Here is a 17,528-nt window from a genome sequence, read left to right on the forward strand (position 1 = left end):
CCTTGTACCTTTACATGACAGGTCTTGGTTCTCATTTTTTCCCCTTGTCCCTGCCCTCCCTTTACCCACTCCCATTTTAAAGATAAAGAAATAAAGACAGATTAACTTAGTGAAGAAGTGGATAGCAAAATGCTGGTCTTTTGCTTGTTGAACCAGTGTTCTTCGTAGGAGTTTACTTATTCTACTGGTGGATGAATTAGGTAAAAATCTAGCATTTGTCTATCACTGTTTATTATAGTTGGGCAACAGGATGGGTCAGCTTCTCCCCCTGTTATGTAGAGAAGCCTAAAGACCAGAGAGGCAAAGTGAATTGTCCATGGTTACACATCCAGTAGCTGGTGGAATCCAAAACTACAGCCTCCCTCTTAGCTCAAGAGCCTTCTTCATGTACATAGGCTACAGAAATCTGGCATAACAAACAGGGCTGGTCTCCTTTCTCCTATTTAGCTTACTGTCTTCTCGTGGTTCCAAACCAACTGCTAGTTTACTCAATGGGTTTATTCTTTTGTGTGTTTGTTTGTTTGTTTCTGAGAGACTTAACTTGCAACAACTGAGCTCCTAATCCTGCAGTCTAGAGTGGAAGGCTAACTAGACATAATCTTTTGCAGCTGACTTATAACTTGATTGACTCTGATGTTTGAAGAAAGCAATGCAATAAGTGTCCTCATCTTTTAATGATAAACCTACTAATTACCAAATACGTACCAGGTGACAGGCGATTCAGAGTTGTTGTCTTTGAGTAAAATTCCATGTGTCTCGTGTGTCTCCAAGAGAAGTAGCTAGTGAGGGTCTGAGGTGGGACACAGAGGACAAGGCTGCCAGTAGGTAACCTGTGAGGAATGAAGGGGGGAGGACATAAGGGCAGAAATGGGCTAGAAAGAGGTCAACAGCAGGTCCTCAAGGGTCATCAGACCAGGCCCTGAGAACTTTTCACCACTCTAGTCTCAAAGACAAGTCCGGGAGTCGAGTCTTCCCATTCGTGGGCTCATCTCTTCTGGCCTGCCATTGTGGCGTAAGCACCCTGAAATGGCAATCACACACCCGCCGCATTCACTTCCACTCCTCGGTTTAATCCATCCCTTGTGGCTACTTGGACCATTTCAGTTTGGATGCAAAGCTTTCTGCGTTGACCTTGTACAGTTATAAATGTTTTAACATCCATAAAAAAATAAAAATGTATGCTCTCATAAAAAGCAGCACACAGACAACACAGTAAGGAGTGGGAAGATTTGAGGCTGCGCAACACTGGTCTCCTTCAGGCCCGGCATTGCTGCGAGCTCCCAGCGCATCCTGAATTTAATGGCTGAGAATATGGTTCTCGCAGGCTTTTTAGAGAGCATTATATTAGTGTGACTATCGGTAAGTACCAGCCTCCCATTTTATTTCCACTGTGACGGAGCTCATTTCCCATGCTCCGTTAGAAAGGGAAACGGGGCTTTGCAGCTTTCTGAACCCCCGTGGAAAACCGACTCCTACCTCCAGGACTCACAGTGACCCATTTCGTTGGCTTTGCAAGCTTTACTTCTGTTAGGAAAATGTGCTGTTTATTATCAAACCAAAGTTTCTCAATCCTTTTGTTAAGTTTAAAAAACACTGGAGAGTGAAAACAAAGCTTTTAAAGCTTCATAAAAGGTTGTGAGTCCATTTCTTTCTGTTTCTCGGGGTTATAAACATGGTTCTAGAAAAAGCTCCTTGGAGCTGAGAGTCCTACTAGACATTTAAAGGGGTAGCACCTTAGCTTGTCAATTCTGGGAACACCAAATGATCCTAGAGGGTTTTTTTTATTTCTTTAATCAGCTGTAATTTTCAGCTCTGATGCTATCTGACAGGCTTCATCTCAAGCCGGGTGCAACACTGCTCCTCGGGCTTCATAGCTGTGAGATACAAAAACGGGGGAGGGGACGTGGGACAGGGACTGACAGCATAAATTGGATGGAGGATGCCCTATCTGGAGGGTATGCAGGGGGAGGGGGAAAGAATGAATGCCCAGGACTTGGAGGAGGTCAGGTACTAAGACTGTTTTCTTTCTCTTTCTTACCTTCTGCCTTCCTGCAGTTTTTAAACAAGTTCTCTTCTTTTTATCCTTTTGTGATTAATAGGCATGGAGACTTTGGAACTAGGAGAGAGGGAGACAGGTCCCTACACATACATATGCAAATATACTGAAGGACACACACACACACACACACACACACACGTGCACTTGGGCACTTATAGCTCATGCATGGAATGATAACATCAGAAGCTGTCACATATTGAGGGCTTTCTGTGTGCCCACCCCTGTGGTCTGTACATTTTCTCAACAAATCCTCACATCATCTCTGTGAGGCTCATTTCACATGTCCAGGAGCTAATATAAGCCGTAAGTGTGGATAAGAAAAAGGGCAACTCTAGCGATCCTCCAGGTTAAAAGTTTCCTGCTTTAAATCATTCTGTCTCCCAGTTTTGTTTTGTTTTGTTTTCATTAAGTTTATTGGTACAATTTAGGTTTACAATACAGTTACATTAATCTTTGGGATCTTGTGCCTTTACATAACATATCTTGGTTCTTATTTTTTCCCCATTACCCTGCTCTTTCTTCACCCACTCCACCCTATCTATTTACAAAGTGTCTCCCAGTTTTGTTTTGTTTTTTTATCTGCAACAGGTAAGCCCCGTAAACATGGATCTCAGCAGTTGACATCGGGAGGAGTCACATAGGGAGTGGTGACCCCTGAGAGTTTTATGCCAGGTGTGAGGACTAGAGTTGTTCACACTTGGTGGATAAGGTACTTCTCCATTGTTGTGGCTTCATCCTGGCAGGGATCAGCATAGAGTAGGCACATGTGGCTTTGGGTTGACAACAACTGGGCCAATGGACTCTCTTCCTGTCTAGGATGCCAGCCTATGGGAGAAGTCTTTCTGACCTTGCAGTCTGGAGTGGGTCACCTAGTATTCTCCAGACCCCTTGTCAGAGGTCAGGAAAAACTGCTGCCATCAGTCTGAACCCTGAGTACCAGTTTGTGTGTACACAACACAAAGCAGCCTTTATTTCCAGCCTCTCCCCTCAGATAGAGCATGGGACTTTTCCTGGGCCTTAAGATATCCTAGCATTAAGTAAATAAACACATGTGCCCTTCATTACTTTAAGATCATTTTTGTAAATTCTATATTTGGACAGTTAGTTTTAGAAACGTTCACTACATTCATTGTGTTCATAGCTTTCTTGTGGGTAAAATGGAAATAAATTTTTTCCTATTTGAAATAGATAATGCAAACAGATACTAAGATAAAATGAATTTTAATGATAAAATGGTACATATATATGTGTGTGGATGGCATATTACTTACTATTCTATGTGTTCTTGTTGTCATATTGTTCTGGCCCACATTGTATGTCATGGTTAGGTCCATAGGTGTCCCAGGCAGAATGCAATAAGGATGTAAAAAGCATACTTTGTCATTAATGTCTAATCGGGGGGCGTGGCCAGTGATCTTTCTCTCTAAACTCCATTCCCTTTCTCCTCCAACTAACCACCAGAAAAAAAAGCAGCTCATTACAGTTCCTGTAAAATCTTTTCTTGGTTACATTTATACCTGAACAACTTGAGTTCAGAGGTCACCCAATTCTAAAATGCATAAATTCATGTATGTCACATATCCAGATTTTTGACTTTTAAAAATATGTATACATAGGTGAAAAATCCCACAGTATGATACAATTTTGTTATCCTTCATCCAGGGATAATTTTTTTTTTTAACTGGGGAGAGCATTCCCACAAATTATAGTTCAAGATCATTGTTGACTTTCTAGTTCAATCAAATCTAATACAGTAGTCACACAGGAAATGCAAATCCTTTTGTACATAGCTTAATGTTTTTAGTTTGCATCTTTTAGTGACCAAACAATATCACAGGTGCAAAATATTACCTTGAAAAAAGTAAATAATTAGGTGACTTTTCAGGGTCTTAAACTTATAAAGTGCCTGTGAAATCATGTGTGGGTAAAGCTGTCCCACACCATGGGGAGAATTACGCTCTGGTGTGATGGTAATTAACCACCTCCCCAAATAGCTGCTCGTTCTTGTAACCCTCACATCAGGATTAGAATCTTTTAAATAATGACCATGTTTATGGTTCTAATTTGGTTTGCAATTGATTCCCCTAAAAACCATAAGCCAGAAAAGTGCTTATTTTACAGACCACAATATAGCCTTCACGGAGACTATTTTAAAATTACTGTAGTGTCCTCATGAACTTCAAGATCTTTTGTTTTCATAAATTATGAAAGGGAAATGTCACAAGCGCTCATTGCTGAGGTGCCCCAGCTCTGCTGACAGCTGTATGATGCACACTCAGTGCGGCAGAGTGGGAGCTCAGAGTTTCATCAATAAATATGACTCTGATCGCTTCATGTCGACGGTCAAGGTAATGGCGTTTTAGTATCTCAGAAACAAGCACCACTCACAGCCACGGGCAGACTTGAGAGTGGGAATCCACAGTGCAGAGCTCCTCTCATTCTTCCCTCCTGACAGAAATTCCACTTTTTATCTGTCTTGCAATTCTTGATGATAATCTGTTTTTGAGACAGTCATATTTCTTACTTGTATTTTACCACCACATAAGGCTGCACATACACCATGGGAAGCATGTGGAAATAAGTGTTGAAAGAATCCTGTACATTACAGGACAGGGAATATTTCTCCTCCCAACCAGTTTTAAAATGGGCATGACCCCTGCTTCTCTGGATTCCTACAGACAATTAGATCAATGTTTTAAACTATAGGAAAGCAAACAACAGAGGGCCAGAGAAACTAATCCCACATATAGGGAGAATCATGTGGAAAAATCTCTAGGGCATTTTTTTTTTTTAGAAATCAGTATTAAAACATTTTGTGTATTAATTAATTTTTTAAATGGCAGCTTTCCTTAGTATCCAAAATTCCCTAATTATACATTTTTTTATTTGCCTTTTATCCTTCATCTCCAGATATTGCCTCTACTGTGAAGAATTTTTTATATGGATGTTAGAGACAAACACTGTACATAACTAGCCTTTACATTTATTAATTTTATTTATTTTAAAAATCCATGTTTGTTTTAAAATCTTGTGATTTGGTAGTATAATACAATACATAAAATTTATAGTTAATAGCCATTTTAGCAATGTTTTTGAAAACAGATTAAAGATAGTATAATTGATATTGATATCTATATATGCATGGTAATGCTGGGTATTTTGTTTTATGTCTCTTCTTGGTATGAAGCAGTTCTTTTTAGTCAGTTCTTTGTCTAAATTCTCTGCTGGAAAACATTCTAAAGACAACATGAAGTATCTAGTTTTAAAATATCAGTAAAAATTTTAAGGTTATATGTGTGTCCCACTAAATTTTTGCTTCATGGTTGTATCTCTAAAACAGTACTACATATTAATCTTTAACTATGTCCTCGAATCACAAAATACAAAAAGGCAAAAAAAAAAAAAATCACAAACACCCTTACATCTGGGAAATCTCAGGATAGTAAGTAGGTTAACATATTACTGCAACTATAGGAAGATACAGTTTTCGACATACGAATGTTAAGAACAGTCTTGCAGACATTTAAGCTATGTTTTTTGCCCTTCTGAATCTACTTTTACACTGACCATAATTGAGATAATGTTAGTGTAACCAAAAAATTCTTAGCAAAAATGTTGAAAGGGACCGATTTATGCGTAGAAAGATCAAGAAAGACAAACTCATTTTTAAAAAGCCCTATGCTCCCAGCACTAATTCCCAATCTCTGCAAAATTCATTTTATACTTATAATGATGTTCTCTTTTCATAAAGAAAATACTTTTTTCTCTCTTTTAGTGACTGAACTGTGATGAGAAAATAAGAAATTTAATGTCAGTGAATTATTCTTACTTTTTTTCATGAAGATCTGGGAAAGAATTGGCTCCAATTAATGATGAGACCACTTTATTTGAGTAAAAATATAACATGGCTAACAAAATGTTAGCTATGAATAAAAATGTAACTACAGTGAAATGCAAATGTAGGTACTGCTAATGTGCAATACCCATGTTGATATCTTCAGTGGAGAAAAATATCTGTGATGCTCTCAGTAAATTAAATTATATCAAAATGTGTTCTTTAGGAGGTTTTAGAAGCTCAAGATTTTAGACTGTAATGCCTACACACAAACCGACTTTAAAAAGCAAAGATTTGAAACAGATAAAGCAACATTTTGCCTAAAGTTCATTCATCAAAGGGCCGCATATTTTGAAAAGGGTAAAAGTACTACTAAACCCATCAGGGATAAGTAAAGGCTATATACTATAGATTATTTTAATCCCCCAGCTAGATATAAAAGGGATAATTACATATTTGTGGTTGAAGCCATGTGGTGGAAAAATCAATACAACTTTTTTGTATGACACTTCATTAGTGTGAAAAATTTTAAAAGCTGAGAAGAACTGCCTTGCAATTAAATGCCTCTGCTACTTCAGCTCCAGTAATGGGTTTGTATTATTATCTAGTTTATTTGAAATAGTGGTTGCACTATAGAAGTAATTGGAAAACATTGATTATGCACTTGTATCTGGAAAGCCTGGCAAATCATTACAGAGCCCTGCAACAGTTAGTTAGCCTTACTAATGAAGCACTAATTGCTCTAAGTAGGTTAACATGTTAGTGAAACTATAGGGAGATAATAGTTTAGAAATCCTGAGCTATTTTGCCAAACATGCATTTTCATTTAATATTCCAGAGATAGAAGTCATGTGAAGTTTTTTTCCCCCTTTTTAAAAATTTTGTTTTGTTTTGCTTATGATGCTTGGTTGAGGAAGAAAGTAGCCTAAATGAAGTTCCCGCAACAGTTTGTCTTGAAACGACTTCACACTCTCTTCCCATTAACCCAACTTGTTTTAGCAAATGGAACTGAGACCCCACGCTCATGGTTTCCTGGAGCAGGTTTCTGGGTCCTTCCATTCAGAAACTTCTGCTATTTCTCTCTGGGTTCCTTCTCCCAGATAAGAGGCATAATGATATAATTGGGCAGAATCTTCCTGTTGTTGAGCTGTGGCCTATGTACATAAAAGTTAAAAACTATGGTTTTGTTTTTAGTTGAAATGTATTTCTTAGAACATATATTGTTGGAATTTAATAGGGCTTTATTAATAAAAAAAGGTGAATAGGAAAATTTCCCACTGCTATTTGTAAAACTCTTAGGAAGAAAAGAAAATCTGTGTCAAGTATTTGCAACAAGACAAAGATGTTCATAGCACTGTGCCTGTGAACAATAACAAACAAAGAGAAACTCTAAAACGATTTGGTGCCCATTGACTAGATAACAGAAAAGTCACTGTATTATCTTCACACAATAGAGTACTATACAGTTGAGAAAATGAACAATGTAAAAACATCTGCACATATTGTCATTTTAAATGAATCTGAGAGATATAACATTGAACAAAAAAGCAACTTTCAAAAGATCACTTATATGATTACATTTCAGAAAGCCCCCAAACAAAACTAAACAATTGTAGTACTATGCACACACATAGCAAAATTACTTTAAAAACATCTATGAAATGGTATTGGATAGAAGTTAATTCAGAAGATAAGATGGGTTAGATTGGAGGTGCTGTAGCTTTAAACTGGGGAGAAATTCATGTTATAATTTTAATATTATGTTTTGTAACTTGTTTGTATCACAGATACTCTTTTTTTTTTGTCATCACAAATTGTTTATTAAAACACAAAGCAATGGACAATGAAAAAATCCTGATGTTTTTCCCCAGTCCTCATGATCTAATTTTTTCAGGGGACAAAATAATGACTTTTTAAAAAACATTTTTCTTGGGCCGGGGATTTAGCTTAGTGGTACTGCCACCTGCCTCCCAAGCTCAAGGTCTAAAAAAAAAAAAAAAAAAAAAAAAAAAAAAAAGAAAAGAAAGAAAAAGAAATTAGATCATGATGTCAAATTAAATCATAAGGTTCCCCTTTAGTTTTCTAAAGACATCAGGGAGAAAATATTGCCATTTTACAATTGTGGTATTTCTGAGCAATGTAAGACACCAAAGGAGAGAAACAATTTTTTCATTAAATCTATGTAGAAAAATTTTAAATAATAAATCTATGTAGAAAAATTTTAAAATACAAGAATTCATTTTTGTATATTTATAATTTATTAATAAGGATGAGGGCTATTTCTTTTTGCAATGCTTAGATAGTCCTCTCTGCTAGTAAATCAGGGAGTACATCATGGTTTATAGCTGAGTAATAGATTTATCTTTTGGGGCAAGTAAGGAAACAAGAGTATCACAGGGTTGAAAAGAGCAAGCTTTTGCCACTCTTACAAATTTATATAGAAGATGCATATATATATATATATGACATATAGAGAAAAAAATATATCTTCTTTGGCAACATTTCCCAATATAAAAGGTAATTAGAAGTATTACTCTCTATAATATACTCAAAAAATTTTGAGCTCAGTGGGAGAAGGACAGATTACTTTTTCTTGTTTGGTCATTTCTGTTTTCCTTTAACAGATCAGGGCTCATAGTAAGTGCCCAATGCATACTTTTAAGTTAAGCTATCTAAGAATATACATAATTTAATTATGTCATTTATTTGAATGCCAAAAATAACATTTACAAATAATGTGATGGATGACAGTGGCTCACAGAAGAAATTTCAGTTTCCTGAAATCTCAGCCATAACTAGAAAAGAGTTCCTCTGAAGCAAACCAGGGACTAATGATGCTCTTAAATTTTTTTCTCTATACTTTTAACATGCGGGTTGTGCCATTATTTTGAGAAATGCCATTTGTGGGGAATAGTGCCAACAAAAATGTTAAAGGATGTGAGATTCAAGATATTTCTTGACCTCCTATAAAAAAATGCCAAAGAATTCTTATCTTTTAGAGCTACCTATGGACATGTTTAGTAAGTAAATGATGCCTTCCAAAGAGTCCTGAGTGGCCAGCGAGCCGGGTACAGATGAAATCAGCTTGCCCGGAAACAAGTGTGAGATTGATAATGTTAAAGTTGGATGATGAGTATGTGTGGTATTATTGTATTATTTCTGCCCCCTTCTGTCTACTTAATTTCATGTGTAAAGAAAATTTAAATGTTGGCTCAGCTTTATTGAAATCTCTGAAATTGGTGGGTTAAATGGTTAGTGCCTAGCCAACTACTCATTGTTTCTCATTGGATTGGAAGAAAATGTCAGATTTTCATTCTGGCTACTTTTTCCTCTGAATAGAGTCAGTTGTTTATTTTCAAGGGACACTGGATGGTAGCCAACAGGTGCCACGCGACGCCATTTGAGACAGGACTGCCAGCTTTCAATGGGAGCTTGTGTTTCCCTCAGTGCTGATCCCCCTCCAACTCTGGGAGTTATTGGAAGGGTCTGGCTAGGGTGGGAGATTGCAAGGGGGAGGGGATTATTGTTTAAATGGGACCCTGTTTCTAGCCTTAAGTCAGATGAGAGCCATTTTTGTTGCATTTGACATTTCAAAGAAAAGTAACAATGCTCTCAGAGAGCCTCTCTCTACAAAGCAGCTCATTATTGTAAATGTGGGCATGTTTAGACTGCTAAGGAGAACTATAAAAGAACAGCCTTTCCTGCAAGCTCCTTTGGCAGTAAACGCTGTCCTCAGGCCAGATATGCTTCTGGGCAGTCCGGGCTCCCAAAGCCTAAGTGGCAAGCTCGCCCGATGATGCCGAAATGAGGAAAGTGAAGTAGGAGTTATGAAGTAGAAATGTTCACGGTGAACATCATCTGCAAGGTCTTTTATGTTAAGGAAATCATGACACCTGCCAATCTTTCAAATTCCAAAGGGTAAAGCGTGAGGCCTAGTAGGCTGTCATTGAACATGACAAGCTTAATGCCAAGTTTATAACAGAAAAAGGGCAATCTTATTGTGGTTTATTCAGTTTCATGTTGCTAGTTCAGTAGGAAGGCTCTGTCTTTTCCTCCCTCTCTCCTTTTTTAAAAATCTAATTTATAGCATTTGAAATACCAAATGGATTCTTTACATATCTCCTGAGCTCCCACTTCCCTTCACTACCCCCAGTCTCTCCTTTAGGGAGCAACCCCTAAATCCTTCCAATTTAGCATCTTGGTGAGGCCAGACAATTGTTTTAGTTGAGCGTTTCCTTCCGTTGTTATAGAGCTGTTTCTAACTCCAAACATTTCTGTTTAATTACTGCTCAGACTGTTGCTCTATTTCCATCTAACCTGCCCCTCGCTTGAGCCCATTGGGCTGAAGAAAGAATTACTCCCCGCGCTGTTCCTTAGCCCTTCTTGTTCAGATCTGTAATTGGCCCTGTGTTTTTGACTTTTTGCTAATAAGCAGCTTACTTTCTCTCCCCCTAGACTCAACCCACCACTTTTGTTTCATGAATTTTACAAAGGATTTTAATAGATGCTTTAGGCTATGCAAAATGTTATATGAAGGGAAGCATTAATGCAACAGCCTTGACACAAAGGACGTGTGAATGGCTGCTTATCATTACAGTCAGGTCTCAAAATTTTCATTAGGAGTTCTGGAGGACAAAAGAGAAAAGCACAGCTATATGAAGGAATATTAACCTATACTGTATAACCAACTATAATTGCTTAGCATTTTACATTAACTCTCTTCAGACACAGCCTCTCATTATTTTTACACATACATAATAACTGCTTATTACAGCGGTATAGTTCATGCCAATACACAGTGGATAAGGCTGTGTCAGCACTTCCAATATAAGACCCACTTTCGTGGGTTTAAAACAGCTGTAAAATTTACCTCTAGACCAAAGATTGGTAATCAACTTTCCACATGGAGAGGGAGTTTCGTTTAAAGTTTTTTTTAAAGCACTTTCATTAAGAAAAAGTTTGCTTCTTTTAAATTAGGAACGTAAACAAAATGAATGAACACGCTTAAGATGTTTGCAAATTTCTAAATATGGAGATTTATTGAAGCCCTCTCTGAAATGTGCTTTTGATGATAGATATAAATAAATGAATTTTAAACAGGAGCAAATTAAATACCACATCCATATAGACTTCATGGAAAATAGTTATATTTCCAGTACATTGCATCTGAGGCAATGGTGGTTGGAACACAGCACATAATTTCAAGACATATAATCCATAGTTTTCATTGGAAAACAAATTAAAATACTTATCAAATGTAAGTGGGAGAGTTTGTAGAAAGTCATCCACTTACATAACAATACACAGGCTTTGAGAATTATTTTGAAATTTGGTTTTCTGAAAGTCTCTGAACAAACAAACTGGTGTTGACTAAGGGAAGAAGATAGAAATTCAGCAAAATAATTGTCCTTAACTGAGGCCTGTTAAGAGTAGGTGGTTGATTTGCCATTTGGAAAAATGGGCCCATTTGTGGAGATTTGCTCTTCTGGCAGAAGTAATCCTGAGCATGATATTGCTAAGCTTCACTGACTTTGTAAAATGCTCCAAAGTTTTTTTCAAATACCAAGATATAAAAGTGTTTTGAAGTCATACCGAAATAATGATGAGATATATCAGCCTTATACTTCCTAATCTTCCCAATCCATGTGTTATAAGTTAGTTTCATTCATCTCTAAACATGGAAACTATAAAATAAGCACATTGTTTCTCAAAGTTATCAGAGACTCTTCTAATGGGTGAATAAGAACTTAAATGAAAATTTTCTCTTTTTTTTCTGAAAATAAATTTATAAAAATATTTTGAAAATGATTTCAACCAGGGTGTTTCCATAGCAAAAATTGAAAATATAGTATATCCTTCAATACATTATTTTTATGAACAATAGATCCTATCTACCAAACACTAATGGGATACAATAGAACTTGTGTTCTCAATTCCCATTTAAGCTCCTACTCTTTTCATCTGCTTTTCTCACCCTTTAGCTCAAACGACAAGGCCAAGCTCAGCTATATTTCTCAGGTTTAGCTGACTCCCTGGCACAGCCGAAGAAGTGCTAAAAAGAAAAAGTACAAGACATTCATTTAAAAGTGCAAGCCCACTTAGAATAATAGCAGATTCTGTAAAGCAACTTATTCTAATACTGCCTTGAAGTGACAGCTTACAGAAGGTGAGAGTATGGACTAAAAGTGAATCTCAGATAAGGCATTAATGTTTCATGATGTCAGTGCAGGAGGAAACTAGCAGCCCCATCCCTAAACTATTGGAGTGAAGGGTTCCTGGCGGGCATTTTTGCAGCAAGTCTTCTGCGATGGAAAAAGCTACAACTTGTTAGTACAGTTCCAGTAAACAGAGTGCTGGCCTCACATAGCTAATTAGCTGTGGCCTCAGCTCGCCTGTGCTATGCAGTGACACTCTAATCAGAGATGATTGTCATCAGATATCACAGAAGTCTCTCTCACTGCTCAGCACAGGCAGATCCTGGCGCTGCTTAGAGAGAGAGGCGCCAGGAGCTGCTCCGAGACACCAGTTCTCTAAGTGCCTCAGCTGCAGGCTGCAGGCAGCTCATCACTCCTGCCTGCTGAGAGGAAGGAAACAGGGTGAGGCAAGCGGGGTATCCTACCTGTCAGGTGTTCCAGGAGGCAGTGATGCAATCAGTTTGAAAGGAGAGGTTTCAGAACAAAACCCTGTGACTGAAGCTACTCAGGACTTCCTTGAGCCACCTGGGATTTGTGGCAATGACAAATGCTAATTCTTTCAATTCATTACATTTTTAAATGGGGTATCTGAGAAGGCTAAAGGCACGGGCTTAAAGATTTATAAGCCGCAATCAAGGATGTGCTAAGGAAAATAAAGCAGCATGCCAAGAGGTGTGACTTGAGCCCTAAAGTGGGAACCTGATGACTCTAATCCTCAACCTTTCACTCCACCCCATAAATTTAGAAATTCTCTCCATTCTCTGGCCCCTCCTCCTACCATCCTTTCATTCCTCAGCAGCAATGGAATTCCTCTTGCTGGGGTTGCTGGCCACCGTCCTCTCGGAGGGGAGGGACTCTCAGCTGATTTGACTTCTTTCAGAAATGAAAATCACCACCCTCCCACCATGTTCAAACATCCACCTGTATCTCCCATACCTTCCCTGCTTCCCCAGCTGCTCCTGCATGGGCTCTGCCTGGGCTCTTCATCCAGCCCTCGGCGAGTGTCCCTTTCAGCTGCTGTCTCCTGTGCAGCCACATCCACTTACAGCTGCACTCACTGAGCACACTCCTGAGATGTGTAAGTCTTCCCCAGAGCACGCGCCCAAGTGCCTGGTGTTTAACTCCAAGTGTTTCCTGAACTAAATGTCCCACGGACATCTCCCGTGTAACTTGCCCCCAAACTATAAACTTGTCTGTCCTGTGTGCCAGGCCTATCTAGTCCTGAGGTGCTTTTCAACCAGGTCCATGGGCAAACTTGCCAACTCAGTGACAACCCTTTCTCTACTTGGGTTTCCTGAGTTGCAAACTGGAACCCACCAAGATCCCTGCTTCCTAGAGCCAGGCTCTCAGAAAGCCTGTTAATGCCTTCCATCTTCACATCTCTGAACTCACTTCTTCCACTCCATTTTCTCTGCCTTTTGATCAAGGGCTTTTGCTATTTCCTTGCTAGGCTAATTCTTGGTTCAAAAACATTTCTCATCCTATAATCAGAGTGATTGTTCTAGAATGCAGATCTGATCCTCTTGTTCCCTTTCTTAAAACCCTGAACATATCTGTAGACTTTGATAAAATCCTGGTCTCAAGGCTCTTTCAGCTGGGCCCCAGCCTCCCTCTCGGAACTTGCTTGTAGCTCTCCGTCATGGCACATAGGAAGAAGATTCCCACTGCCCTGGTCTGGTCACACCGAAGTCTTTGCATATGCCTAAAATGCCCTTGCCTATTCAGCCAGATCCAGCTCAAAGCTCTTCTTTCCCAGGGTGCTTTTCTTGGCATTTCTCACCAAGGAAAGTTCTCCTTTTTAAGTGCACCCAGCATCACATTTTTATATTTTTACTGTAGATCTAATTACAACCCCATGAATGTTAACATATCTGTCTATTCTGTTGACTGGGAATTCTGGAAGGCAGGTAATGTTTGTGTGTGCAACCCTTCTCCTGGCCTAGTGCTCCTGCACAGTTGACCCTTAAACATTTATTATATGAATGAAAAACTAAATGCAAGGATAAATGGACAGATAAGCATGTACCATTGCACAAGGTCTAACAGAACAAAGACTAACATCTGGAAGATTTCTTTAGATTTTCACAAACTCAAAGACTAGGTCAGGATATGAGTGCAAATAGCAACATTAATGACAGTAGTACCAATAACCACCATTCATTAGCCACTTTGTGCCAAACAGCATGTCAAAGTTACCCAAATTATACCACTCAATCCATACAAATCTTATAATGTTATGTTTTACAGATGAGAAGATCAGCCCCAAGGATGAGGATATGAACCCAAGAATACCTGTTGTATTGCAAAGTCACATAGCTGCATTGCACAGGTATGAGCTGGGGGTTCAGCACTTGGCAACTTAGGCCAAGGTAGACTTGAAAAACAGGACTAAAGAACATCTTTATGGTTAAAAATAAGATGGAAACTGGATGCGGTAGTGTCAGCAGAGGATGAGGATCACTTGAGCCTAGGAGATCAAGTCCACCCTGGGCAACAGAGTGAGATCCCCATCTTAGTCCTGGCCCCATAAATGGATCCCTTAGAGATAGGTGCCCCAACTGCAACCCCAACCCACTAATATACGAAGTGAAAAGTGCTAACACTGCAATTAAACCTGAACACTAAGGTTTTAATTTAGAAGAAAGCAACTCGTACAGTAACATGTTTTGTCTTAAAGAAAAGAAAACAAAACAAAACCAAATAACACAAGTGTCATAGGTTCGCCACCACTGCCTTATGGCCTTGCAAAATGCAGACTTTCATTTATAAGTGGGGCTCAGGAAGGGGTCAAATTTGAAAAAGCATTTAGACTGCTGATGAAGAATGGAATGCTTGCCCTGAAAGTTCAGCAAAAACGTGGCCAGAACACTTGGCTTGCAAATAAACATTTTCACAACCCACTTATTATTTGTTAGATGTGATGCTTTTCACCAAATTAGTTGAATAATTGCACCTCTGGTCATTGTGGTGCTGAGAGGACAGCCTCAGTGGTGCACAGAATAAAGAATGTGTCAGAGCTAGTGGGAATGTGGGAGAGTTGCTTGAATTTAAAACTTCTAAATGCTTGTAAATAATATTGAAAGGCTGTTTTCCAACATTTAATTGGGTGAAATATAAGGCCCCTTTCATTTAACAAAATTTTTCTTCCCATGCGGAGGAAGTGCAGGAAAAAATATGTCTTTGGCTTTGGCAATGAAAACATAAAGTTCTTGTATCTCCTCTCCTGCCCCCACCCCAATCCCTTTTCCAGTAAGTTTACTACGGTCTTTTAGGCTCTAGTTTGGACTTTGTTTTGTCAAGTTTCTGGAGCTATAAAGAATACAAAACTACCTAGCAACTGAGATAGATACTGACTCATAATTTGAACCATTTTGCTAGGTTCTTCAAAAAAGAATGATCTTAAAAAGCCACATTTTCTTACAAGTATAATGAGGCCCATGGAAGACCTGGTTTGAGTGTGAATTCATAAGTTGAATCAAAACATAATCTCTTATTTTTATGGGGGAGCATTTTTTTCAGCTCTGTGGTCAGTGTGCTAGAAAAACAAAGCTAAGTATGTATAGACAAGAAAATAAGAATAAGTAAAATAGGGCAGGGGATTTAGCTCAGCTGCACCACACCTGCCTCCCAAGTGCGAGGTGCTGAGTTCAATCCCTGGTACTGGGGGAAAAAGAATAAGTAAAATAACGTAAATGTTCAAGTGCCAGTTTACATTTATATATAATTATATAGAGTACTACTTAATCACCATAATCTGTATTTGTGATGTCTTGCAATTTGAAAAGTGCTTTCATTCATATTTATCTACAGCAATGACCAAACATATAAGGTAGGCAGATTAAATACGTTTATCCCCAATCAAGAGAAAAGGTGCAGTGACTTTCTCATGAAACAAGTAGATTTCCTGAAGCCTAGTGCTTTTTGTCTCCCCTGTAGCCACACAGCCCTAAACATGCATGTGCCTGAGTGGGTTGAAATCTGTGCTTGGAAAGCAGATTCAAGTTTAATTCCACAGCCGGTTAAAATAGTAAGCAAATTTAAGATTGTGCAAAAGTTGCATTTCTGGTCCCAAAGCCTGATTTAATAAAAGCAAATCAGCCTTGACTATTAGCTAAGTAAATGAAAGTGTTAATTAAGCTCAGCTCCCTGGTCAGAAATAAAAGCCTGTAAATCTCGAACATACCTGAGGAATGTGAGCAGACAACTGCGAATTTGTATATGAGGGTATAGTTACAGTCGTTCTTGTTTCCCTGGCACCTAGCCCAGGGACAGCAAGATTGCAAGCCTTTAATAAAAGTGAAAAGGCGAAAAGGAGTGAATGAAAACCAAGAAGAGGGAATACAGGGAAGACTGAATAAACTTCATTCACTAATTGGCTATATTGAAGGTGAACGTTAACTAAGGCACAATTTGGAGAGTGGCCAATTTGTTCTTCCTGCCTTGGCTGTTAGCTTCCTGCCTTTCATTAGGTATTAATACATATACCACAAACATTCATAGGTAAGGCAACAGTTCTGTATGCACCCACATCATCAGCACACACGTGCATGCAAACATGCATACATGGTCAAATTGAGCTTTCTACATTACACACAGGGCCAGAACAAAGATAAGATCAAACGGGAAGGAGAAAAAACTGCAAATGTGGAAGATGTAAGCAGAAAATATTTCTGGTAAGCGTTATATTTCTTTAGATTATTAAGATGCTGAAAGTAATATATATATATATATATATACACAAGTAAAGTTTCTATAAACTTAGAAAGTGTAGAGAAGAAGCTATATTGCAAAAATGAGGTTAAACATATTCACTGAAATTTAAAAGCTGCTCAAAGTAAAGGACTTTCTAAAAATCAGAACAGAAAAGAAGAAAGCCCAACTTCTGAGGATGCTGGCCAAATTATCTGTTTCCAACAGAGAAATCCACCTTAAGAAAGGTCCAGAGAGCTCAATAGAAACCAAATACAGTAAAAGGAAGTTGGGAGTGTGGGTGTCAGGCTGTCAGTAATCTGACAGCTATGGTAACTACCCTCTAATCCAGCCAGCTCAAGCCACGCTCTCAGCTGACACCACCAGGACTGACTGACAGCTGAGGAGCAGGCACTTTTTACAGGCTCAAGTGACATCCAGTCTATTAAGGCTGACAAGCACAAAGCAGAGATTTGCCCTGAATGGTTTGGTACTGAAGTCTAGTAAAGGGGTTATTTGAAAGGTCTTAGAGAAAGTGTCAGACTCCAGCTCAGATGATAACAATATTGTAATGATGGTACTGGACAATGAAGTGTGATGATTGCCCATCCCGGCCCGGAAGACTGTAGGCGAATGGTAACTTGGAGAAGGAGCGCACAGACACAGATTCTCCAAGGCTATGTGCAGTTGTTCAAGGGATTTCCTTTGGCGGTGTGTTTGCTTGGGCCTGGGTGGGGAGAGCTGCCCAAAG

At 38.7% G+C, this 17,528-nt stretch overlaps 1 long non-coding RNA gene across 1 annotated transcript; it reads left to right on the forward strand.

The window, feature by feature from the left end:
* The first annotated feature begins 1,057 nt into the window (after positions 1–1,057).
* LOC104850211 lies at positions 1,058–16,739 on the forward strand. The gene is made up of 3 exons (XR_776912.1): positions 1,058–1,359; positions 14,336–14,417; positions 16,685–16,739. It is a non-coding gene; the product is annotated as an uncharacterized LOC104850211 (long non-coding RNA).
* The last annotated feature ends 789 nt before the right edge of the window (positions 16,740–17,528 follow it).

The sequence above is a fragment of the Fukomys damarensis genome, unplaced genomic scaffold (assembly GCF_012274545.1).
Source record: "Fukomys damarensis isolate Sample0158 unplaced genomic scaffold, DMR_v1.0_HiC HiC_scaffold_26, whole genome shotgun sequence".
In the NCBI taxonomy this organism is placed as follows: Eukaryota; Metazoa; Chordata; class Mammalia; order Rodentia; family Bathyergidae; genus Fukomys; species Fukomys damarensis.